Here is a 26,849-nt window from a genome sequence, read left to right on the forward strand (position 1 = left end):
CCTCCAGGTGTTCAGAGCGTGTGAGCGAGTTTGACACCAGCCTTTGCACAGAACACACTGCCTCCTCGTCCTCTTCTGGTTAGTTGACTGTGACATGTTCTGAGTGCGGTATTCAACTTAAGTCTTGTTTTCTTCAGGAACATTCTGTCATCCCAAATCTGATTTGGGGCCCTGGCCTCTGTGCTCCCATAGCCTGCTGTACCTACCCAGTCAACAAAACAGAAACACTCGTTACTGGATGTTTACCTCTTGAGGTCGAAGATATCTTGTTTAACTTCTCCTACCAAGTCACGACAGGACTAATGCAGTAGGCACTCAACAAACGCGTGTTGCAGAAAGAAAGGAGCCTTCCATGCATGCCTGCCGAACACTCCCAGCCCGCCTACTGTGGGACTTCCGAGTGGAGGAGAGCAGCTGGGTTTGCTCTCAGCTCTCCTTCTTCTCTTTCTCTGTCCCTTCCCTTCATCGTGACTCTTCCCCTCTCACCTGTACCAAACGAGGAAAGGTCTAGTATCAGCTACTAATTTGGAAATTCTTTGATGGGAACAGATTCAGTTGCTGTCTGTCACCTTGCCCAGCATTTGCCTTCCGCCGCCGTGTGCCTGTGGTGAAAGGAAAGACTGGATTCCAGCCCTGGCTGGTGTAGCTCAGTGGATTGAGCACGGGCCTGCGAACCACACGATCGCGGTTCGATTCCCAGTCAGGGCACATGCCTGGGTTGCAGGCCAGTTCCCAGCAGGGGATACATGAGAGGCAACCATACATTGATATTTCTCTCCCTCTCTCCTTTCCTTCCTCTCTAAAGATAAATAAATAAAATGTTTAAAAAAAAAAAGACTGGATTCCAGTGAAATCGCTTTCAGGGCAGAAGCGCCTTACGGCTCCTTGCTTTCTGACCTGTGACCTTAGCCTTCCATGTCCGGTTTAACCCCTATGTGATGCCTGGAGTGTGCTTAGGGGTTTTCTCTGCAGGCGGTTTCACCTGGCAGCGAATTCCGAGGGGCTTCTGGGAACTGAAGGGAGGACGTGTCCGTGCTTCGGGCACTGAGCTGAGAGACCGCCAGTCGGTTCCTCGGTTCTGTCTGGTTTTTGTTTTGTTTTCTCTAAAGCAGCGATACTAAAATTGTGGGTTATTTTAGAATCATTGGAGTAAATTGGTAAAGAACAGGTTGTAGGGCACCACCCTAAGATTTTCTGATCCACTCGGTCTGTAATAGCCTCAGGAAATCAGCACCTTAATGCATTTACTAGAGGTGGCACATACCGATTTGTGGAGATGATGCTTCCTTTCTCTTCACCCCATCCAATCAGAAGGTGGAGCATCTCTGAGGTTCTATTTATCCTCTTTTCTTCCCTGGACAAACTTCAGGTTTACTGACTTGGAGAGGTGAAACCCACCCGTTACTGTCTTTTTCAAAGAGTGAATACACTGTCTTTTACCTTAGCCTTGCAGTATTGTTTCAGTTATTAGTCACTCAGGCTCTCCATTCCAAAAATGTCCATCACCTCAGCTTTATCGGGATGCAGGGCCTGGTCAGGGAGCAGACCGTGCAGAATATACTGTCAGGGGGACTTTGGAAAGCAAGGGAGTCTGTTGGGGTCTTCCCACCCTGGCCATGGGGATGGTGGACGGGCGAGAAATAGGAGAGCTCACGCTTTGTAACGGTCTTTCCACATTCTTTGTTTTTAACATTGGACACAGGTTTGAAATTACTACAAATAGTGTTAGGAAAAATAAAAATGTTCTCAAAGAGTAAAATTACAAAGACGCCCACATCAAGAGAGAAAAATTTCCAAAACTTTGAGCAGTTGTTAAGTGACATCCATACGTTTTGAATTACTGATTCATAACTCCCAAGTAACATCATAATCACACATTCTACAAAAGATGCAGTAGGTTAACCTGGGGTATATACTACTGTTTATAAACTTTGTTTTATTGCACCGTTTAATTTCTTACGTGGTTCAATTTCCTAAGTGTTCCTGTATCGTAATCAGGACCTGAAAATGAGTAACAGTGGAGGTGTTGTTTCCCCTTGTTGTGAATCCAGAGCAAACAGCACGGCTCCGTCCGCGCGTCCTCCTGACGACTCAGGTCTTTTGCAGCGTCCACCGCTCTGGCCGCCGTTTCCATGTTGGTGATGGAAGGTGGGATGTTTGCTGCATCACAGACTCCAACCTGGCTCTTCTTGGAGCTCTCCCGGGCCCTCCCTCCTTTTGTTCTGATCTGCATACGCCGCTGAGGAGTGAAGAAGCCCGTTCCGTGGACTCAGACTCTGGACTTCACTATTTAATTCTAGGCTTCTTTAAGAGAGGGGTTCGTCGTTCCTCGAGCTGGTTTCTTTTGTAATGAAAAAGCTAATTATCCTTTAAAGCAACAATTTTTTCTTGCTTTTTGTAATAAAACTAGGAGGTAATTCAGTAAGTTTCTAATAGTTAGTTAATGAGTTTCATCCCAGAGCTAGCATTGTGTAGAGCGTGGTTTTGTGTACATAATGTTTCTAAACGAAGCCCAGTTGATTTTTTTTTTATTCTACCAGCAAGAAAGAGAGGCTAGACACAGACTCATAGCTCCTCAACGTGTTTAATCGGAGAATTAACAGCACCCGAACTCAGTCACCGCACACACAGAAAGCTCTTTGCCACCCGATAACCAAATGTCCGAGACAAATCACTCTGGCGGGTCGCAGGAAGCCTTGTGTTTCCGACGTTCCTGATGTGCTGATTGTCCATCGGCAACACCCAACCTATTTCCTTCCGCCACGCAGGAACAAAGCAGAACGCCTGTAGGTCAGTGGTTTGTGTGGTGGGAGGTGTAAGTGGCCACGAAAACCTAAATGACAGTGTATTTTTCTTACATCACAACTTAGCAGCCTTGTGATTCAGTTTGTCATCTTGTCAAACATCACAGCAGACTTCATTTTAGGTGGTCTTGATAAGAAAGATACAAACTGGGAAAACATATGAGGGAAGAAATAACATGAGTGACATGAGTGAAAGCCTCCTGGGAGCCGAGCAAGTGGCACTGTTCCCTCCCTGACCCCTCCCCCACATAGAGCACCCCAACACAGCAACATGGGTTGCCCCGCCTGGTGAACACCGAAGGCTCTGCACCTTACAACGTGACAGGCATGCAGAGAAGAAAACTATGGCCCAAATAAAAGAATAAATCAAAGCTCCAAAAATAGAACTAAGCGATAAAGAGATAGCCAACCTATCAGATACAGAGTTCAAAACACTGGTAATCAGGATGCTCACAGAAATGGTTGAGTATGGTTGCAAAATAGAGGAAAAACTGAAGGCTGTGCAAAGTGAAATAAAGAAAAATATACAGGGAACCAACAGTGAAGGGAAGGAAACTGGGACTTGAATGATTTGGAACAGAAGGAAGAAATAAACATCCAACCAGAACAGAATGAAAAAACAAGAATTCAAAAAGAAAATGAGGAGAGGATTAGGAACCTCTGGGATAACTTTAAACCTTCCAACGTCCAAGTGACAGTGGTTTCAGAAGGAGAAGAGGGAAAGCAAGAAATTGAAAACTTATAGTGAAGGAGAACTCCCTTAATCTAGCAAAGGAAATTGACTTCTAGGAAGTCCTGAAAGCTCAGAGAATCCCAAAGAAGTTGGAACCAAGGAAGCACTCACCAAGGCACATCATAATTACATTATCCAAGATTAAAGATAAGGAGAGAACCTTAAAAGCAGCAAGAGAAAAGGAGACAGTTACCTACAGAGGAGTTCCCATAAGACTATCAGCTGATTTGTCAAAAGAAACCTTGCAGGCAAGAAGGGGCTGCAAAGAAGTATTCCAAGCCATGAAAGGCAAGGACCTACATCCAAGATTGCTCTATCCAGCAAAGCTATCATTTAGAATGGAAGGGCAGATAAAGTGCCGCCCAGATACAGTCAAGTTCAAGGAGTTCATCATCACCAAGCTCTTATTATATGAAATGAAAGAGACTTATCTAAGAAGAAGATGATAAAAGATATGAATATTAAAGTGACAATAAACTCACAACTAGTAACAACTGAACATAAAAAAATAACAAAAACAAACTAATCAAATGACTAGAACAGGAGCAGAATCACAGAAATGGAGGTCACATGGAGGGTTTTCAGCAGGGAGGAGCCAGGGGAATAATGAAGGAAAGGTACAGGGAATAAGAGGCATAAATGGTAGGTACAAAATAGACAAGGTTAGGTTAAGAATAGTATGGGAAGTTCTATGGATAAGCCAAAGAACTTATATGTATGAACGTGGACATGAACTAAGGAGGGGAATGCTGGTGGGTTGCAGGTCATAGGGGAGTAAAGGGGGGAGAAAAATGGAACAACTGTAACAGCATAATCAATAAAATATACCTTAAAGAAAGAATTCTTTAGTAGGCACTAAGAACAATACAAGGCAAATGGATTTCTTTATTCAGTCATTGAAGTAGATTACATTTTTTAGGTGATCAAAGGTACAGTATGAAAGGCACATAGATACAAATGTGTGGATTTTACATAGACTTTATTTTGTGTTCTATATTTGCATAGAACGTATGTTCATGTATTTTATATATACATGGATTTTTAAAGTAGATTGTAATCTATTATATCTTAAAAAATCTAAAAAGCTGAAATTTGTTTTAAAGCAATCTACCATATTTATAGGATGGGATAAAAGTAGATTTACAGTTGTGAGTACATGAAACAGTTTATTCTTGTATTATTATGTATTAATTATTATGTTATTTCCCATACAAACAACTATAAACCTACTTTTGCCCCACCCTGAATTCCACTGTGTATATCTACCATATGTATATGGTTTCCAGCCTTCTAATATTTTATATACACATATAACATATGTATAATGATATGAAGCTGGAAAGCTATTTCAATCAGGATGAAGTCTCAAAATAAACCTGGTCACATGCCGCAGAGAAAGCAGTTTAACAGAATGTTTAGAATGGCATGAGTTTTAGCCCTGGCTGACATAGCTCAGTGGATTGAGCACAGGCCTGCAAACCAGATGGTGAAGGTTCAATTCCCAGTCAGGGCACATGCCTGGGTTGCAGGCCAATTCCCAGTGGGGGACACATGAGAGGCAACCACACAATGATCCTTCTCTCCTTCTCTCCTACCCTTCCCCTCTAAAGATAAATCAATAAAGTATTTTAAAGAAAAAATAGCATGAGGTTAATTAGGTGAGGATTGTCAGAGAAGCGGAATTTACACTGAAAGGAATCCATGCATGACATGGTTAGAACAAGGACCCTGTATTATAATGGTAAGATCACAGGAAGCACAGGGAAGAGAAGGGACACACCCTTTCGGTGGCCGAGGTGAAAGCCATCTTCAATGCCCGTGCCTGCTTACCCCCCACGCCCAACCCACCAGCTGATTCTGCTCTCGCTGCCTCCGTCACGGGCGCTCTGGGCCACCCCCTGTTCCCCATGCCGAGCGGCTCACTTGCCTCCTACAACTGCAGCGGAGGTTACTTCAGCTCAGGGGTTTTGACCCCTTCGGCTCATCATTCTACCCCCAGCATTTAAAACAGTGCCTGACGCAGTAGTAGGTCCCTGGTCAGTGTTTGTTGGATTAAAGAAACATATTTATTTGTGTTGGGTACCACGAGGAAGGTAGTTTGAAGGGAAGCGGGTGAAATTGGACCTGCTAGAGTTTAATTCAATAGATTTCCAGTTGAAATGTGTGGAGGGCCTCTGTTAAGATTGTACTTCACAGGATGGGTACTGATAATTAAATGAGAAGCAGAAATCAGAGTAATATTTAAGTATAGATCCTAAAATAAGCAGGCCCACATTATTTCTCCTTGGAAAATTGAGTGTGATGTTATTTCAGCTATTACAGTCGAGACAGAGGCCTTGCAAAACCTAGATGAATTAATGAAAGATCAGAACTTTTTGAGATGTTGTGAGAAAACTTGCCAAGACCCTTATGATGTAATTGTGAAAAAGCACAACTATTTCCAGGGGTTGATAAACATTATCTACTGCTAATTACACACTTTGTACTTTAAAAAAAAAAACTGCCCATGGGAAGGAGAAAAAGTAGGCCGAATCAATCATAGACTCAAAGTGATTCACTGTGTACAGTTCACCAATTAATTAGTTTTCTCTTCATCTTTTCAATTAAACAAGTGTTAAAACATTGGTTTGTTGCTACCTTCAGTGTTAAAATGCTGGTTCATTGGGAAACATTATGAGGGGCTAATGTTAAAAGTCCACGTATAGGAGTCAGGAAAACAGAACGCGTTTACATTTGATTTGCAAACCAGGCTTTCCTGAGTCTGTTCGGGCTGGAGTTATACCCCTGAGGTACACAAGCACTCTCTGATGTGTGTGTGTGCACATGATGTGTGTGCAGAAGATTCTCCACGTGGACTTACATATGGAGGCGTGTACAAATACACATACACACACATCTGTGTACGTATTTTAATAGCATTAACTGTGGCCTTGAAATCATAAAACAGTGAAGAGCAATGCATGCAAGTTTATGAATGATGTGCAGGCTCCAAGTCTTTAGTTCCAAGGGTTTTCTTCTTTCCAGTTCTTTGTCGATCAGAGAGCTGGAGTCAGATCACAGACATGTATTATTCAGCTGATCTCGAGATGCAGGGAGTTTGGTTAAGATTCGGAATGCACCCTGCTGCAATTTTCAAGAAGAAAGCTGTGACGTAGAATTGGGAGGCACTCACAGGGCTGTTCTGAGTCAGAGGCAGCCTTGACTGTGGGGAGTGGGGTCCCCTGAGGGGAGGAGCAACCCTCCACCTCCTAAATCCTCGCAGTGGCGGGCGGGAGAGTGCCAGAGGGGTCGCTGTGTTCTCAGTGGGCAGTAAGGAGGTGACGAGACCTCACACACACATGTTATGACAAGTGACAGATGTGAAAAATGAAGCTCAGACAGGGCATCAAGGGTCAGCTAGCTCATATCAAGGAAATTATGTCTAAATATACGCAATAAGCCGGTAGCACTAACCTGGCAAAACAGTGTAGAAAACAACTGTCCCTCCACTAGAGAAAGCTGTTCTGTGGAGGAGACCGATGAACTATGTTTGTTTCGCACACACGTGAGTAAAAAGGCAGCGTGGAGGAGGAAGGGTCCCTCTCTCAGCGTGTTTGACGTGGGCTGTTTCTTTGTTAAGATGTTTGATTCGTGTCCCAGAAACTTAGGTTTTGAGTCCTTAAGAGCATTTAGCAGTAAGAATAAAGGCAATTAGCACTTCCCCCCACCGAAGTCATCTTAATGTCTAAACAAATGTATTGTCTCTTTAGAAAAACATTTCTTTCAAGATGAGCTATGTAACGGGGAGGGGGGGGGCAGTTGGAAAGAACAAAAAAAAAGTGAAGAGATTCATCCATTGCATCACTCTCCCAAAATAACCACTGTTAATTTGTTTTGACACATCTTTTTCCCTCCTGTGTGTGTGTCAATTTGTTAAAAGCAAATTTCACTTTTGGTAGCTCCTATTTAAATTAAGCACACAAAACAGAAAGAGATTTTAAGATATCTGCTCTGTGGCTGCATTTTTCATCGCTGCAGAAGAAATGAAAATATGTTGAAGGTGAATCAAATGAAATTTGTTAGATAAATAGGATCCATCAAATTAACTGGGGTTCCACATGATGGCCACGTGAGGAAAAGAAAGAATATCAGAGGAAGGAGGGAAGGAAGGAAGGAAGGAAATGTGAGAGATTTGAGAGAGAAAAGATAAATGAGAGAAGATAGGAGGTGGAGACTGAGCAGAGGACGGAGACAGAATGAAGCGTGCGGGCAGTGACACCTGTCCCTGGCCATGTCCAGGCTTTGGTGGCCCTGCCTGGCACCCCTCAAATGCTGCCTTTGGCTTCTGTGGTTCAGCACACACACACACACACACACACACACACACACACCCCATGTAAACATAGCAAGAACACCCCTGTGAAGAGGCCAGGGCTCTTCTCCACCTTGGCCCAGGTCTTCATGTGGACAGAATGGTGTGATGCATAGTCTCAAGTACTTTTGGAAATTTCATCCACGCTGAAAATGGAGGCCAACCCTGTTTTCAAAAGACCCTTCACGGTCAACCATCCTATAAAAAAACACGTAAAACGAGAGTTAGCATCCTTTTTTCCATGGGTAAATTTTTATGGAGCCTTTTGCTTTACAAGAGGAGGTGGAGGGAAAATGAGTCCTCCCGAACCAGTGTTTTACACAAGCTGTTGGCGAAACAGTTTAAACTTCAGGGGTTGATCATGGGTTGCATTTCTTGAAAGTTTGGGGAGAAAGTAAACAAGTTCCAACATCACTCCTTGAATTTTCCAGTCAACATATCCCTTTACAATAGTACATGGCCATGATTAGTTACATCCGTCTCTTCAAGGCCATCACTTTAGGTCTGAAGCATTGCCATTTCGATCAATAGCCGCTAATTCCACTCCTAAAATGAGTTTTGCATTTGGTGGAATTTGGGCTCAGGGCGTCCTTTCCACCCATAAGCCCACTCTGGTTCTACCTCCCCTCGCGCCTTTTCTCCTGTACTCATGGTCAAGAGCGCTGCATCCCATCCTCTGACAATTTTCTCCCTGTTCCAACCTCCAAACATAAAGTCTTGGCACTTTCTTCTTCGAACGAACTCGTTTGAATATTGGTATCAAAAACAGTCCCATCCGTAGTGCTTCTGTGTGCCAGCAGGGGACAGCATCTCCCTCTGTGGGGAAGTTAGTTTTTATTCCATCCCCACCCCCCCTTTTTAAGAGCAGATTTTGGTGGCCCCTCATCCAGAGTCTCTCGAGACTCGGTTTCTTTGGGTTTATCTTCATTAAGCTTCCCATTTTCACCTGCTCAGACACTGGTACTTTCAATACCCTTGAAATGGTTACTTTCAAAAAGGTGGTGATAGGCTGTGACCAGATGGCCCCTGTTGGCTGTCTTGGCCACATCTTTCGTATTTCCTCATAACTTACGTTCTGCAAGAAACGAATGTGAACCGTGGCCCCGTAGAAACCTGGCCTTGTCCTTCTTGGGGAGCTGCTGACTGCACGGTAAGTGCCCACCCCCACCCGGTCCAGGCCCGCTGTGGGACGACGGCCACCATCTTCCCCCACTGCCTCTGCTCGGCTCCACTTCGCTTTCTATGGCTGGTGCAGCCGGCGCATTGCCATGAGCTCAGTGACTGGAAACAGCACACAACTGTTATTTTACAGCCTGGGGGTTGGGGGTCTGAAACGGGTCTCACGGAGTTCAAACCAAGGGGTCGGCAGGCCTGCTCCCGACTGGAGCCTCTAAGGGGCAGTCCTTCCCCTTGTCCGCTGCAGGATCCTGGAGCCCGCCTGTCTTCCTCTGGCTGGTGGCCCCTGTCTCCATTGGCTAAGCCAGCACAGGCCGCTCCAGGGTTTTCACACAACCTGTCACTCTGACACGGACTGCCCTGCCTCCCCCCTTGTTTATAAGAACCCCTGTGTTGCCCTGGCTGGTGTGGCCCAGTGGAATGAGTGCCAGCCTGCAAACTAAAAGGCCACCAGTTCTATCCCCAGTCAGGGCACGTGCATGGGTTGTGGGCCAGGTCCCCAGTAGGGGGCGCATGAGAGGCAACCACACATGGATGTTTTTCTCCCTTTCTTTCTCCCTCCTTTACTCTGGCTCTAAAAATAAAATAAAAATGTTTAAAAAAAAAGAACCCCTGTGTTCCCACTGGGTCCACCCCGACAATCCAGAATGACCTCCCACCTCAAGATCCTTCATTAAACCATATCTGCAAAATCCTTTCACCAAGTAAGGGCACATATTCCTACCATAAACATAAAATGGTATTCTGTGATTATTCTAAAGAGGAGTACGCTTATAAAGTCAAGTATCCCCCGCCCCGTGTTACACAAGCAGAAATTAGAAGACATTGCAGACCACCCAGGAATCATGAAGCTTTTAGGAGGACCCTTGGAGCATAATTTTCCCACCGAAGGGGTCCTTTCTTCCATGTCTAAAGGTTTCTCAATATTATTTTAGCCCTTGGGGTCTTCTCTGTAATCTCGCATATGTTCACTTGTTTTTATTCTTAATTTCCTTCTCATTTGATTCCTTCCCTCTTTGCTTTTCCAAGAATCCAGTGACTGTATCGTGGGACAAAGTATTGGGGGATTGGGAAGCCAGAGTGTGAAAACTCTGTTGTGAAAACTCAGTTAATTTTCTTGTGAACTGAGACACTCAGCAGTCGGAGAGGAGGTGGAAGATGCGCTCAGAATGTTAATAAAGCCCGCACAGTATTTCAGGTCAAAGATTCCGAAGAGATAGACGCTTTGTAGGAACAAGTTGTGGCCTTATAGCTTCCTCTACGACATCGAGTCAAAGAGAGCAAAAGCTGGTCCTCCTGGATGTTATTTTTCCCAGCAAGATGATTTTACCGGCCACTTCACACCATTGCTTGACAGGGGATAGAAGCGGACCGTGTGTGCCACCACCCAGGTCTCTTCCTTCACGTCACCCATCTGTCCTTTGTCCGTTTGGTGGATGACTTGCAGAGGTGATTTCCTCCAAATTGCCAGGCCGAAATTAACTACCTTTAACTACCAAGGAAGGATGACGCCAGAGTGGGGTGGGAGGGACTTCATTTGATAAGTTCTTTCCATACATCCCTAAGAGAAAGGGGGGCAGGCTTACCACATCCCCAAAACTTACCAAGTGCATTGGACCCTGAGAACTCTAATCTTCCTACAAAAGTAGAACAAGAGTTCCGGAAAGTTCTGATCCCTGGAACTGTTCATTTCTTCCCCTACTAATTTGTCGTGTTCAGTGTTTCCTTCTCGCGCCTGGGTCTCTACTTAAACTCCTGGAAAAACGTATGTGCTATGTGAAAAATAAAACACAAGGACCAACCCTTCCTTGGTACAGTCTGTCCCCTGCGTGTTGCTCCCATGCCCGCCAGAGATGCCGTCAAAGGGATGGACGAGGGTAGCTGCCGGGCCCTGGCAGCTCTCCGACCAGAATGGCTCCAACAGAGCAGAAGGAGGCTGAGTGTGGGCCCACAGGGGCATAGCTTTGACATGGTTGTATTTTCTTCTAGGTCAAAGGAACAAGGAGTGCACGCTGACCAGGGCATTCTAAATGGCAAGTGGGGTGTGTGTGTGTGTGTGTGTGTGTGTGTATGTGTGCATGCGCTTGCAACAGATAGAAAAACAAGAACTGACAGAGGCAAGTATGTGTATAGAGAGAGAGGGAATACAAAACTACTCTCAAAGCCCATGAAACATATTCCAAGTAGAGAAAATAGTGCATGTGACAATGGTACCGAGACACCTTGGTGGAAGTGAAACCGGTCAGGTGTGTCTGGAGCACGTGCAAGGCTGGCAGGGCACTCGGGTGGGTGGGTGGGCAGAAGCTGGTGATAAAAACTGGGGCATCTTAACCTTCAGTCTTTGAACTTGATCGTACAAGCCTTACTCTAACAGGGCTGCACTTCTTAACGCTAGGGGAGACTATGTTAGTGAATTCTGCATGGGGTGGAGGGGAAAGGAAATTCTCAATGAACAAGTTGCTTCAGTAAACATATTGTAAGCTACGTCAATTTCAATCTCTTTAATATTCTAATACATGCCTTTTTTGCTAAATAATTTTACAACAGAGACCTGTTTGGGGGGGAGCTGGGGGTGGCAGGGGCTCAAGGGACATGCTCCGGCAAAGGTTGAAAAGCGTTTGAGAGGAGTCAGGTCCTTGACCGGGTTTGAATCCTGTTCACAGTGTGACTTTAGGCAAATCACTTCATTTCTTTGGGCTTCCTTTTTTTCTCCTGAAAACTAAGGAGGTAGAGAAAAATGGTCTCTGTGATCCCTTCTATCCCTAATGTTCTAGTTGTCTATGGGAAATGTCCTATAATCAGCCTGTCTGGGATATAGATATCAAGCTTGAGGTAACATCTCACTCGTGAGAATTCTCACTCATGAGAATTGGTGGCAAGTGGCATCTTTAAGAAAAAATATATAATCAACTTGAATACCCTCATAATGGCTTCGTGCACATTGCTTGAAGGAATGATTTTTAACAAGGTCATGATTTTAACGGCCAATGTTCATTTCAGCCCCAGCCGTAAGGAAGAACTAGAATGTGGCGCGTATAGGTCAGTACATTCTAAGTTGTATTTTAGGATGTGCTCACCAAATCAATTAGACTTTTAAATGAAAGAGAAAACCTCTTTGAGTTCAGGCAGAGTAGGTAAAACTAGCGTAACCTGTGAAGAGGGGAAAATCATAAGCTTATATTAACGCTTTTGCACCAGTGTGCCAATGTGGTAAGAGAGAGAATGAAGATATTTCTAAATAGCTTGTGGGTTTTTTTCTTGAACTTCCTGCTTCACCTGCACTTGTATTTATCCCCTTAAAATGTAGACCAGAAATTAAGTTTTTCCCATCATTCAGACTCCATCAGCTCTTGAACCAGTGGAACGCTCTCCTCTTCTGAGGTCCATGAATTACTCAAGATGGGTCTTTGTTTTCACTTTTTATAGCTGGGGAAGCCAAGGTTCAGACGTCTTAGACATCATACCCCAGGTTCTAAAAAGTAAAATACTGCAAAGTTGGAAATGCCGCTTAAGTCTTCTTGGTCTAGTGTCCATTGGTAGAGAGTACCCATGTTCTAAAATATAAGCATGTACAGTAGCATTTCTCACAAAGAAATGCATAAAAGTCCCCTGAAGAATGCAAGCTCTCAGCTAGTCTTTAAAATACGCCCTAAACGTCTTGTCAAAGACTATAGTCAGTGCACCGAGAGCCTCAGAGGCCATGTCACACAGCAGAAGTTGTTGTGATGGCTCGAGTTTTCTTACTTTTTGGTGTCGGGAGAGACCAGGTACACACATGACTGAGGGCCAGGTGTTCCTCACTAACTCTCTAGCCCCCACCGCCCCCCCCCCGTGAAGTCCTTTTCCTGACCGGAAATGCCTTTTGTTATGGTTTGGGTTCTCCCAAAAGCAGGTTCCAAACCTGGGACTGGGTTAGAGGTGGCTCACTCGGGAGGCTACCCAGGGCAGCCCCAGTTGGGGAGCAGAGGGCACGAGACGAGGTTGGGAGAAAGTCATGAAAGGCACGTCGATACGTGAGTGACCAGCAACTGCCATCTTTGGCCAGGGCTTGGTCCCCCTGGAGAGCCATTAAGAAGCCTTTTGGTCCCTGGGGGTGCTGGGGTGTCTGCTCACTGACTCTGCCCCCCATTATCTCAGGCTGGGCTGTGAGAATATTTGCTCTTGCACACAACCTCGTTGCACTTCCTGGCTGAGCAGAGGTGCTTTGAGCCCAAAAGGTCTTTGGAGACAGGCCGGTGCTTGAGGTGGGAAGCTGTCCTTGGACTTGAAGTAGCTTCATGTGCAGCTGAACTCAGGGGTATGTTGAAGGGATAGGGGGCAAAAGAGCTAGGTTTCCCCATTTACAGGCCTCTCAGCCATAAGGCTGACTGTGTTCATCAGGACGGGCTGGGTTGCAGGGACCTGACCTTCTTTGCAAAGGCCACCTCAGCTTTCTAAGGGCACAGGTGTGAGTCCTGGCACAGCAGAGTGGGGAGGGGCCCAGGGAGAGTCTAGGACACCGAAGGCTCTTGTTCCATCTGTCATCCCACTTTTCTCGTGTGCCAGTGTCTCCCTCTCTGTCTCCTTCACACTCATGTATTTACTCTCACACTCACATTCACTGACACTTTCACACACACACACACACACACTTTCATTCTCACACACAATCACTCACATGTACGTTCAGACACATTCACTCATACATGCATACTCAGTCTCACACACATTCACTCACACATGTTCGTTCACAAACATGTTTACTCACACATAGTTGCTCTCTCACACACGCTCACAGATAGACCAGCCTTTGCTATTTCTCATGCCTCTATCTTGTTACTGGTCCAATCAAGGAAGACTGACTTGGGTAGAGGTGGACAATTGTCAGTAAAAGACAATTTGTATTCCCAGTGCAGGGACTGACCATTTTTTTACTTTTTTGTATTCTGACAATTCTGTATTCCCAGTGCAGGGACCCAGAGGACCCAAGTGAACAGGAGTAGCCAGATTATACAAACCCCGCAGGAATGGCCGGGGAGAGCTGGAGAATTAACTTCCATGCAAATCCCCTACAACACCAGCCAGAGCAGACCGCTGGCCCACCAAACAACCACGTGGGGGGCGGGCGGGGTTATCTCCTGTGCTTTTTGAGTGACGCTCATTGGACGAGCCCCAAACAGCCCGGGTAACACAGTTGCCATCTGGGAGCTGCTAGGCAGACAGGAGGGCAGAGCTGGGTCCCAGCGGCGAAGCTGCTTTTTAGGACAGGAAGGGGAACACTGTGCCAGAAAGTGATGCTGATCTTAACATGGAAAAGAACTGTGTGCACTTGGGAATCAAACGGAGCAGGACAGCGTGTGTAGAGCGGCACCTTCCGTTACGCCATTGAGATCCGATGGTCTCTGCCGTTCATGGCATCTCGTCCTGAAACGTGACCCTGGAGAACCTGGATTGTTTTTATCCACGTGGTTCTCAGCGACAAGGTGAGCTTTTCCTCTCCCAGTGCAAAGGAAAGTTAGCGAATCTCTTTGACTAATGTTTCCGTAGGTGCTGGTGATCCATTCCGGCTTTTCAAAGGGAACACAGCCTATTAACACAGGATCCTTCCTCCCTGCCTCCCTTCCTCTCATCGTTTATTCATTTATTCATCCACATTACCATATTCCAGGCGCTGCGCCACACACACACCAAGTCAACAGTTGACACCAGACACAAGGGCTCTTCCTTTTGGGATGTGATCATGAAGCTGCAACATAATATTGTGGCTTTTTCAGAAAACCAGCCCTAGTCCCTGAGCCCAGTGACACTGTTTACGAAGTCCAGCCGTTCCGGTGACGTTACCAGCGTCTTCCAAAACAAAGACCCGGGAGTCAAGGTTAATAACAACAGAAGCAAAGTATCCTTTGTGTAGTTTTCATGTGTCGGGGCTGCAGATTTCCATAAAATAAAAATCGGATGCCTAGGCAATTTTATTATTACCAATGGCAAGAAGGAAGCAATTTTAGCTGCTTTGTACACAGCATGAAATGGTGTGCACTGGATAAAAGGTTTCTTTCTTTTTTTTTTTTTTTCCTGACTATTTCTATAATGCTCCATTATGTTGCTGGACACAGAAAAGTTGTTTCATTGGCTAGGAAATTGTAGGCGTCACCCGGTGGTGGCGAGTTCCCTGTCGGGTTATAGTGTAGCTGTCTCCCTTCCAATCGTCGTCCACCTACTTATCCAAGCCGGGTCCACAGTGGTGTCCAGAACAGCCAGGGGATCCCTCCTGGTGATGAGGATGGTGGGGGTGACAAGACTCGAACGTCGCTTTTGCAGTGAGCACTCGAATTCCTAAAGCAGTTTCTCACGAACTACCTCGTTTGTTTCTCCTAAGGACTCCAGAGACAAAAGGCCAACACTCTTATCTTACTGATGAGGATACTTTGGACAACAGAGTTTAAGAGGTGTGTCCACCTCCACGCAGGCAACGAGGACAAAGCCACAGCTAGAGTCCAGTTTGTTTAGGGCTTTGGCTTATTCTTACCTTTTAAAAAAATGAATGAAAAGTCACCATAAAGATTTTCATTCTCCTCGTAAGCTCCAGATAACCATGTTGTGTCATCTGTGCTGAAAATTCCGAAATGTTACCAAAAGCTGTGAAAAAAATCATGACCTGATTATTTTTACATCAGCACCCTCCTTTCTTTTTAAAAAATTTTTATTGAATTTCCTGGGGGTGACATTGGTTAATAAAATTATATAGGTGAAAAAGGTGAGGGGATTAAGCAAAGAAAAAAAAACTCATAGACAAAGACAACAGTGTGGTGATGACCAGAGGGGAAGGAAGGTGGGGGGACATAGAAGAGGGTAAAGGGATGATAAATAGTGCACTCCTTACTTTTTTTTAAAGATTTTATTTATTTACTTTTAGACAGAGGGGAAAGGAAACAGAAAGAGAGGGAGAGAAACATCAGTGTGTGGTTGCCTCTCACATGCCCCCTACTGAGGACCTGGCCTGCAACCTAGGCATGTGCCCCGACTGGGAATGACCCTTTGGTTCACAGGCCGGCACTCAATCCACTAAACCACATCAGCCAGGGCAGTGCCATCCTCTCCAAGGGTTTAAGGGAAGAGCTGAAGCCTTCAGAGCAAATTCTCCCCAGAGCTAACTTCTGTAAACTCATTGAAAATGAGAAAGAGGGATGAACTGAAGGAGGAAAACACATTTTTAGTGGTGCAGAAAAGAGATAAACGTATAATATTTGTAAAACTGAATTCAGTCTTTTCAAGTCTGCTAACAAGTCCAAAAGGAGATACCAAAAAAGGAGATACCATGTATAAGCTTCATGCTTAAAGAAATAACTTTCACTAGTATTTTTTAAAACCACATGCTCTCTACCCCGTCCCCTGAGTGACACCAGGTAAAGGAATTGGTACTAAGTGGGTCACTAGTTCTAGTCACAGTCACAGTCGGACTGGCTCCAGTTGTGCTGGTGGTAATCGTCAGCAGGCACTGTGGACACAGTTGTGCAATACGCATGTTAGTACTAGTGTAACTAATATTACAGTTACTATGTGACAGGCATATTATGTGATACATTGTATGTTATGTATAATAGATGTTACAGTATAACTATATAGTTAGAACTGGCATTATACCCTATCTCTTTTACCATCGCTTGTAAATGAAGAAGCTGAGAGAGCAGCCCAGGTAACCCGTGAGCCAGCTGTTTGGTGGTTTAGGAGAGCAGCGTTGCCCTTAACTTTGCAGCTTTTAGAATTACATAGTTTTCATGAACAGGGAGTGCAACCTGGATTTTAGGCACCCATCCTTAACCCAGGTGATTTTGACTTCTGAGGGCCATTTGGCAACATCTGGAGACATCTGTGATTGTCCCATTCGGGGAGGGGGAGGCGGAGGGCTTCTGCTGGAATCTCAAGGGAGGGGCCCAGGACGCTGCTTGACGTCTGAGCAGGCCCAGGGAGGCCCAGGGCACAGACTTATCCAGCCCCAATGTCAGCACTGCCGAGGCTGGGAATCGCTGGAGGAGACCTACAGAACTGAAGAATCACAGAAAGTTGGGTTTTTTTTTTTTACATTGATTGCCATGGTACCATTTAGAGTTATATTTTTTAAGAAGGTGCAACCCCATCTCATTTGGCCCACGCCTCCTTAGGGCACACAGCACCCTGTCGGAGAACAAAGACAGGGCCTGCTCCTGTTCCGGAGGCTGACAGTGTGCTCAGGCTGAGGGTTGTATGACTTGACTGGCACCCCTGACAGTTGCCCAGAAAACGGCTCAGCCCGGAGCCCTTTGCAGATGGGCAGCACTGGGGGATTTCATGAAAATTAAACCGTTATTGCCAAGACGAGCCTTTTAAAGTTGGAAGTGCAGACATGCTGCATCCAGGGGGAGAAAGATGAGGAAGGAGACTCCCCCAGGGTGGGGATGGTATACCCTGACAGTCCCCGCCGCGGGGACACGCATTTGTGACCAGAGTCTCACCCTGTTGCCCCGTCGTCCCGGTCCTGAAATCTAAGGGCCTCCTCAGGATGCCTTCTGCTGCTTTCCTCTTCCTAGAAGTGCAATTTCCACGATTCCAGGCACGTGACGAGGAATACGGATGTCCTGTCAGCCACATACACTCGAGTGGCACAGGCAGACGTCTCAGCAGGCCCAGCAAGCCCGGTCCCCTCTATGCCCCCCAGACCCATCCCACCTCTGACCCAACAACTGGCACTCGGCAAACACCCAGGGGCTGGTTAAATGCCGAACTAAGCTCGGTGACCAGCGGATGCCGGCCGGTGGCCGGCATCTGTGTAAATATCAGCTAGTGGAGAGTAGGATGAAAAGTACACCAGAAAAATGCGTCGAGCTGCAAACAGAGTCAGAGATGGGCTTCTTGTCTGCGCCACAGAGCGAGTGGCGTGGACCTTCCACACGGGTTTTCGTTTTCTCTCCTGTGAAATGAGGAGGTGGACGGAGCAGTCGGGGAGACTCGGACGTGCTCCCATGATTATATTCTACCATTTCAAAAGAGAAGAGGAAACTAAAAGTCCCTCAAATCCAAGATAACTGCCGTGAAATTACTATTTCGTTTCTTTGGTGTTCTTGCTTATGGATTAAGAGTTCATATGTCCCCCCAAGTTCTAAGCTATGCACCGTAATGGAGCTAATGATGTTGAAGTATTGTAGTAACTTCTGTTCCTTTGCATCTCTGTGCCCGCCTTTCTCCCCGGCTGGCCCACAGCATCCTTCTGTGGGTGGGTGTGGGGGGAGGGGAGGACTGAGATGGTCACAATGACACAAACAGTAAGAGTCATTTAACAATCATCCCCGTCTGTCCGCAAAAGCAGGCTCCCTCGGTCTCCGGCAACGTAGTGTACAAGGCGTAAGGGCCGGCCTGGCCAAAACCATGTGTTTCTCGATTCCTCTCCCTTCCCATTTGCTCCGTCAGACGACAGCCCAGGCAGCCTTTGGTCGTAGCAGTTCAAAGAAGGGAAGGTCCAGGCAGACGGGAAGAGGGGGTCCACTCATGCTGGTCTCGGCAGTGGGGGAGACAGCTGCTGAAACTGAGTGCTTGTATGATCCAGTCAGGGAGGAACTGGGCTCACGAAGGTGACTTTTTTTAATGGTTTATTTTTCATTGTATTTTTTCCATTACCGTTGGTCCACTTTGTACCTTCTTCCACCTCCCCACATGCCCCACCCCTGTTGTTCATGTCCGTGAGCTCTTTTTCTTTTTCCCTTGATCTCCCTACCCCCAAACTGCGCCCCCCATCCCCACCATAGCCATCAGCCTGCTCTCCATCTAGGAGTCTGTCTCTATTTTGCTTGTTAGTTCAGTTTGTTCATCAGATTCCGCAGATGAGTGAAATGGTACGGTGTTTGTCTTTCCCTGGCTGGCTTATTTCACTCAGCATAATGTTCTCTAGGTCCATCCATGCTGTCGCAAAGGGTAACGGCTCTTTTCCTTTTTTATGGCTGAGTAGTATTCCGTTGTGTAACTGACCCCTGGTTGTTTTATCCACTCATCTATGGGTGGACACTTGGGCTGCTTTTACATCCTGGCGATGAGAAATCACACTGCAGTGAATGTAGGGATGCTGTTTCTTCTGAATTCGCAGTATGGGGGTACCTCAAAAACAGATCTGCCTTTTGACCCAGAGATCCTACTCCTGGGAATTTATCTGAAGATCAAGTGAGATTTTTTTTTCTATTTTTTAGTTGTTCAGTTACAGTTGTCCCCATCCCCCCCACTACTCTCCCCTACCCTACCCACCCCCACCTTCCACTGTTACTCCATGAATAACTAAACACTTTCACAGAGACATATGCACCTCTTCCAGTGGGGTTTCAGTTTGCCAGGGTCCAGAGGTCCTAGTTTATGGTCTTGCCTCAGGGTTCATGTCCAATGTGCTACTGGTGGACAGGAAGGAGTATTTTTAACATTTATTCCTTTTCCTCATGGTGCCTGACTGTGCGTGGAGCCCATGCTAAAGGCTAACCAGAGATTCCCGGAATACGCGTCCCTGTTTCTTTCATAATTTCTTCTGATCTCCATTTCAAGAATTTCATTCGCAGACCATTGGAAATCTCCCAGGAAAGTGAGTTAGTGATTCTTTTTCGACCCTAATTTTCCAGACATGAGTGCCTAGACCTCACAACAGACAACGCCTCAAAACGATGACAGTCAGATTTAAGACAGAAGAGAGAAAATCAAAATTAAGGGAATCAGAAGGTCAAGCAGTGGGGGTTAAGAAAGCTGAGCAAAGAAAGTGTGGTTGTTGAGCAATAAAAATGTCCTCACTGCAGGCAAGTATTGAAGGTGCATCTTTTTCAAATCATTCGCAAATGTCTGCTACAGCGATAGTAGCCATGTGAGTCAGTAAAAGAGAAACTGCCTCCCTACGCTTGAAATTTTTGTATTTTGACATTATCAAAGGAAAAGAGGGTGAAGAAGTCACTGATCCCCAGCTGGAAGGCATGATACCATCTTTACGCCGGCTCCTGCCTGACTGTTGTAACTCATCTCCTACTTGGTCTCATCAGCTACAGGTTTCACCGTGAACAGAGGGAATGTTCTTCTCCTTCTCCAAATGTTCTCTGTGCACATCACGCCTGTCTTCCTTTTCAGTTGGTGAATTGATAACAGACTATACCAAAGAGGATCGTTCATGGATTTATTTTCACTCTTCTGGGCGGCGATCTTCCCCAAACTCCCTGCACCCTCCAACAGTCTGCCTGCCGCTGGGTCCTAAAAGCCCCTGGCAGTTAGCACTCGGGTATACGCCTCAGCAGCATGCTCTTGCCTTGGGGGCAACTGGGAAGCCATGGCCCATAAGGAACCCCCGTCATCGTTCTGCCCCACTGCCTGAAATTCACTGGTGGTGAACCGGAGTACTTTGCCTTCCAAATATACGACGAAGCTGCCCATCCCCAGTTGCCCATAGCTGCAGCCTTCTGAGTCATCTGAATAGTTTCCACAGAGGAATGTTTAAGCTTCATGAAAAATGTGATGCAGACTCGTTGCCCTACTCATTCATTCTGAATGTGACAGCCACACAGTACACATGCTCGCTCAGTGGCATCGACTGCCCCCACAATAGTACAGTTGTCATTGTTCACACAGGCACATTCCAGTCCACTCTCCTGGGCTGCCAGGGTGCATGGATGTCACGCAAACTGTTCTCGTTATATTAACAATGGCTGGACTTTTTCCGGACAAACTGTGTCTGTATGTGTGTGTGTGTGTGTGTGTGTGTGTGTGTGTACACACACAAGCCCTGGCTGGTGTGGCTCAGTGGATTGAGCGCGGGCCTGCAAACCAAAGGATACATACACACATACAAACACACATATACATATATACATATATGTGTGTGTATATATATACAAACACACCCAAAAAGTAAGCTAAGTTCCCATTAATCTTTAGTACACTACTTATCTTGTTTGTTTCCATAGTAATGGTCCTGGGGAAGGTAATAACTAACATTATAATAGGTGGTAATTATTGTGTACTATTCTGGCCCTGGAGTTCAGGGTTAAATGTGGCACTGCCCACTCCCTAGCACCCTACTGGGAAGTCACAGGGATGATCTCAGAATATTATTAGATGAGCAAACAAACTGAGATTCTGGAGTGCTGACCTGTGGTGTGTTTTTCTCCTGTCATTATAAATCCTTACATTTGGACAGACCGGGAAAGTAGGTCAAATGCCAGAAAAGTCTACAAAGCCAGCGACAGTTGCTTTCTTTATGACTCCAGTGCTGTGACAATATCCACTTCCAGCTGAAATCAAGTACGGATTAAGGTCAAGTCAAAGCCCGTCCATCCATCCTTCCTTCCTTCCTTCCTTCTTTCCTTACTTTTTGCACAGCATTGACCAGGTTTTAGGGAATAACCATAAACCATGGCATTACAGAGTCTGGGAGCTGAAAGTGGTCCTAGGTGTTGTCCACTCCTTCCTTCTTGTTATAGATAAGAGGATTCCGATTCCTACTGAGAGGGTCCTGTTTGAAAACCGTGCCGCGACCTTACACCTGGTCTTCCTGACTCCACTGTTAGCGCTTTCATGTCCAGTGTTCATATTCTAGCCAGAGGGAACTTTCAATCCAATTTGGTCATCTTCTCCTGCTCTTTAAACTCCTCCCACCACCCCCAGTACTCCCCATTACTCTCAGGCTGAGTCAAAGTCTTGTAGTTAAAGCAACAGTTCTTTGCAAACGGGTCCTGACTGATTCTACTCTCAATCCCTCCTATTGGCTGCTCTTGAACTATGGACTCCAGTCACTCTGAATGCCCAGCAACACCCCCATCCCAGCAGGCATCACACTTCTGCCTGTGAGCCTTCACACACCCCATTCCTTTGTTTATACAGCCCTTTCCCTGCCTTCCCTGGTTGTCTCCACCTTACCCCTCAGAAAGCAAAAATACCTCCCAAAGGAAGACAACACTGACCGAGAGGTCAGATTTGCTTTACTTCATTTTTCTAACATCACCCAGTCTGCCTGTACTGCTTCCCAACTCATAACGTACTAAGAGTGATTTCATTTCTGTGTGGGCAACAAGTGCAGTTAGAATTTTCACAATAGCAGCATGGCATCCTAAGCAATAATTTAATAAGGACTCATGGTTGATTTAAAAAAAAGGGAAACCAACAAGTCAGTGAAACTGAGTTTTCTGGGATCATTTGGTGAGGGTATCATGTTGCTGCTACAGCGTCATACAGTGATTGATGTCAGTAATTATGAAACCTGAATCAGCAAGAAATAGCAATTATATTTAATGCAGTGTTTAAGGGAGCAGAAAACTTAATGTGCAGTGACTTTTAGAATGATTTTCACTGGAAATGTTTAAAATGAAATGAGCTTTAGTGCTTCAGGGAAGGAAAATAGTTCTCATCTGTTCCTTTGTGTTGGGGTTTGTGAGACACAGAGGTCATGTCTAACAGACAGGAGACCCGCGTGCTGGTCTGTAGTGGACACTAAATGAATGAGTGACTTAGGAAGATGTACGACACATTTGACTCTCAGGGCTGGGATAACAGAGTGGCAAAGATCAGAGGTCATGGGTTCAAATGTAGTCCTGGCTTCTACTTTCACGCTATGCAGCCAACGTAGTTACTCTGATCTCTCACAGCCTCAGTTTCCTTATTTGGGAAATGAAGAGAAAGAATAATACCGACCTCATCGAATGACTATGAAAATCAGAATGCACATTGCATGCCAGACGCTCAGCAAAGAATACGACGCACAGTAAGAGCTCACGTAGCTGCTGCGGCTGTTATAATTATTATAATTATTTACAGGGAGAGAGCTAGACTAGAGGATGCCAAGGTCTTCCCAAGCTCTGAAATTCTATAGTTCTATGAACGGTGTATTTGCGAATGATCTCAGGTCAATGAGCTTCCACTGGATGTGCACTGGGCAAGAAATCAATATGGCCAAGTTTTGATTGTGCGCAGGAAGCTATGCTGAGCAGAGCATGAATTATTCACCACTTTGGTTACACTCGATATATTTCTATTTGATCTTAGACTGCGTAGAACTTTTTAAAAAAAATATTTTTATCTTTCTCATATTGTGCATAATGATGAAAATGAGTGTGGCCTTTCGGTGTTTGCTAAAGGGAAAGAAATGGAACAGTGGTAGGTGCTATATATGTGGTCTCCCACCTAATCACTGGCGATGTAGATGAAACCAACCAGCGACTGATTGGGTAATAGGCAGATAAAGCAGGCTGATCCAGTTTCGGCCCCAGGAATGGACATGCCTGTCATTGAGAGCCGGTATGACACCATCTCCTCACAGAGCTTTTCAGACCTTGAGGTAACTTGGCTCTGCATGTCCCTCGAAATCGTACTAGTGAAGAATGGCCACTGAGGGATTTTCCGACAGATATCTTGATTTTGAAAATGGCCGTACCAAGAAGTGACATCTAATTAGAATCCCCGTCACAGGGGCTACAGCCCCACACCGGAATAGTCTAATTATCTAAACTCTCATTTATCATTTGAAAGTGTTTCCCCACCAAACACACATGTCCCTGAAAGTAAATAGATACCCTTTGTATGGTTTTTCCCTTTTTTTAATGAAGAATTTGTTCAGTGGGACATTGGATCTCCTCAAAAGTCAGCAGCACCCCAAAAAGCAGGTGGGGCAGCGGGACTTGGTGCTGGCTGGCAGAAGACACAGGACCCGTGAAGGCAGAGCACCTGTGGGAGTCCAGGTGTCCACTTACTGACCAGCTGTGGGACTTTGCTAAATGACAAAACCTTTCTGAGCCTCCGTTTTTCTCATCTGTGAACCGGGGTCAGTCAGAGGGAGTTCATTCTGAAGGTAATAAGAGTAAAGCTTTGGAGCCCCTCACCTGGGTAGGGTGTGTCCCTGTGGTCACATGTTCACATTAAATGTATAAAGGTAGGCTATCTTATCTACAGTAAGCCAACACTGTCACCCCTATTCACCGTGACCTTCCCCAGCACACGTTGGGATGGTCCGGAATAGCCTGAGAGTTTGTGGCGTGTGGGTGAGGGAAGTCAATCTGGGGATACAGAAAATTTGAGTGTAGTGGCTCTGTGTGGTCTGTGATCATGTCCATACACTTGTAAGTCACCATTGGTGTCCTGATCCAGGAATGACCTCCAGGCGTGCTCCCAACTGCCCATTCTCATGCCAACATTTTCACTTGCCTTAATATTCTTTCTTAAATTGAGTCTCCAAAATGGATCGACATGAGGCCCCAGAATGCCTGGACCTGCCTCTGAGGGTACCACTGTTATAAAGGTAAATGTGGCGGGTTTTTCAGGGTGTTCTTGACAGCGTACAGGTGGTGAGGACGGTCCCATAGGTTGGATTCTTCGTAGGACTGGAGGGCAGCATGCGCATGTTCTTGTTTGGTTTTCTCTCTCTCGTCAGCCAAGATAGAGGAGATCAGTATAGATTAACACACAGAGAAGATGGCACCAAGGGGAACAAAAAGAGAAGGAAAGTCAAGAAAATCATTATCTCACATCATCAGAGGACTGGCATGGAGTAACACCGCATTGGGAGGAGCAGTAAGGAGGGTCCTTCGGTCCTCCTCCTGGCAAACTTTTCGTCATCCTTTAAAATTCAACCGAAAGTAAATTCACAAATGAAGCCTTTCCAGACTGTCTTAAACCACCTAAACCAATCCCTCATCTAAAGTCTCCCAGCTCTTTGAGCGGTGGCTGGATGGCTCGGTTAGTTGGAGCGTTGTGCTAGACACCAAAAGGTTGCAGGTTCAATTCCCAGTCAGGGCACATACCTAAGTCATGGGTTTGATTCCCCAGTTGGGTTGTGTAAAGGAGGCAACCAGTTGATGTTTCTCTCTCACATTAATATTTCTCTCCCTCTCTCTCTCTCTCTGTAAAAATCAATAAAAATTTAAAAAATTAAGTCTCCCAGAACTTTGTTTATATCTCTTTTGCAATACTTGGCAAATGGTCCACTCTCTCTCAACATGTCTTCCTCCTATATTGGATAACAAATTCTGTTCAGACTTTTTATTTTCAGCAAAAAGCACATCACTAGGCATGTTGTCACCTTAGTAGATATCATCCAATCAGTCAGTCAATCGATAAGTAAATCTGCGCTAGGAAGGAAAAAGGACCTGTTTCATGCAGAATTTGAGAGGGGAGATAGGTGGTAACCCATCCCGAGTCCATGTTCTTATTCTCATTACTGAGACCCAGTGCAAATGAGAGTGAGGGGGTGAGAGACAGGACCAGGGATTAAGGAGATGGAACAAGAGACAGCGCCTGCGGGGCCTGAGTCGTGTGGAGGGTCTGCCGAGCTCCGCTGTAGAGACCCATGAAGATGGGGGGAGCTTGCGTTTGTGGTTTGCCCATGTGGGTTTACAGATTTCTTTCCCCGCCCCCTCATCTTCTACAAGTCCAAAGTAATAATGAAGAAAATGCAAGCAGAGCCTGCAGAGACGGGGCCCTGCAATACAAGGCAGTGTGACGTTCTGTGGGGTCACGGTCAAAGAACACCAAGAATGGGTAGTAACGTCCTGAAGGGGTATGGCAGGTGTGAGAACATAGAGACACAGAGTTGCAGTTTTGTGGCTGTCCTTGCAAAAGTGTGGATTATTGTTTCCTGCACAGCAGAAACTTGGAGCCGGTGTAAAGACTGGACAGGCTTGGGGAGGACCAGGCAAAAGGCGGACCTGGGATCGGAATGGGGGAGAGACAGAGTAGAAATGAAATGATAAATGTAGATTTTTACTCTGATTTCAAAACAAGTTTTTTTTGAAGGACTGATGTGTCACATAAGAGCCCAAAAAATCAAAACTTTGTTTTTCTTCCAAATTACCCATTTCCCTTGAGGTTTGAACAGGCAAAAGAACCCATTAGAGGATGGTAATAAATGACATCTTTTTCTTCATTGACTTTTAGAGGGAGAAGAAGAGAGAGAGCAAGACTAATTTGTTGTTCCACTTGTTTACGCAACTCATTGTGTGTGTTCTGACCAGAGATCGAACTCATGACCTTGGTGTATCAGGACGAAGCTCTAACCAACTGAGCTACCTGGCCAGGGAAATACATAACATCTTATATAGAAGTTAACCTTCATGGAAAGAGCATGGCATAATATTAGCATGCAGAATATCCATGTTTAAACCCATACTCCACCGCCATCATTTGCTGTGTGCCAATAATGAGAAAATCGTTCCTAGGAGAGGTAATGTGGTCAGGGCATTTACCCAAGCTTAAAAACATTATCCAATGAAACCAGAAATGTATGAGGTTAATATTCAAGTGTGAATGAGGACTGGGTCATTGTAAAGCTTACATGTGTACTAATTAAAAATAATTGCACTGTCCTACAATAGGACCTCTCCCAGGGATGGGTCTCAAGGACACTCCTGTCTCCTGGACGTCCAGCTCCGCGGTCCTTCAGTGTCACCTTAGCAGGAATAGTGAGATTCTGAGGGAGCTCGTTTCTCCAACGAAATGCATGAGAGCCTGTGATCAGAAAGTCCATTTCATCGCTTCAAATGAGAAATACAGGAGTGGGCACAGGCAGGTTAATGATAACAAATAATACAACAATTAACAAGTAAATAATGCACGAAGAAAACTCTGTGTTTGGTGCACTCACAACTGGAAACCTCCTTTTGCCCTCGCCTGGATCTCTTCCCAGTGGAGAAACTTATTTTTCAAGGTGGATTATAGACGGATTAAAATCAGAAGGTGGCTCTGTTACTAAGAGGGATCGGAATAAGAAGGGCCCTGGACGCAGTCCGGTTTGGAGCACCACCAATCCAGATGCACTCCGGGCCCTTCTCCAGGG

General features: G+C 45.6%; 1 protein-coding gene and 1 pseudogene across 1 annotated transcript in view; one reads left to right on the plus strand and one right to left on the minus strand.

Annotated features, from left to right (window-relative positions):
- The window catches only part of CNTNAP2 (contactin associated protein 2), a 1,160,842-nt gene that overhangs the window by 541,576 nt on the left and 592,417 nt on the right, over window positions 1-26,849 (plus strand). The gene's annotated exons all lie outside the window — the stretch shown is intronic.
- LOC118979492 (peptidyl-prolyl cis-trans isomerase FKBP3-like) lies at window positions 8,382-10,331 on the minus strand (annotated as a pseudogene).

Source organism: Sturnira hondurensis, unplaced genomic scaffold, assembly GCF_014824575.4.
Source record: "Sturnira hondurensis isolate 20B ecotype Veracruz unplaced genomic scaffold, ASM1482457v3 Scaffold0022464, whole genome shotgun sequence".
Taxonomy (NCBI): Eukaryota; Metazoa; Chordata; class Mammalia; order Chiroptera; family Phyllostomidae; genus Sturnira; species Sturnira hondurensis.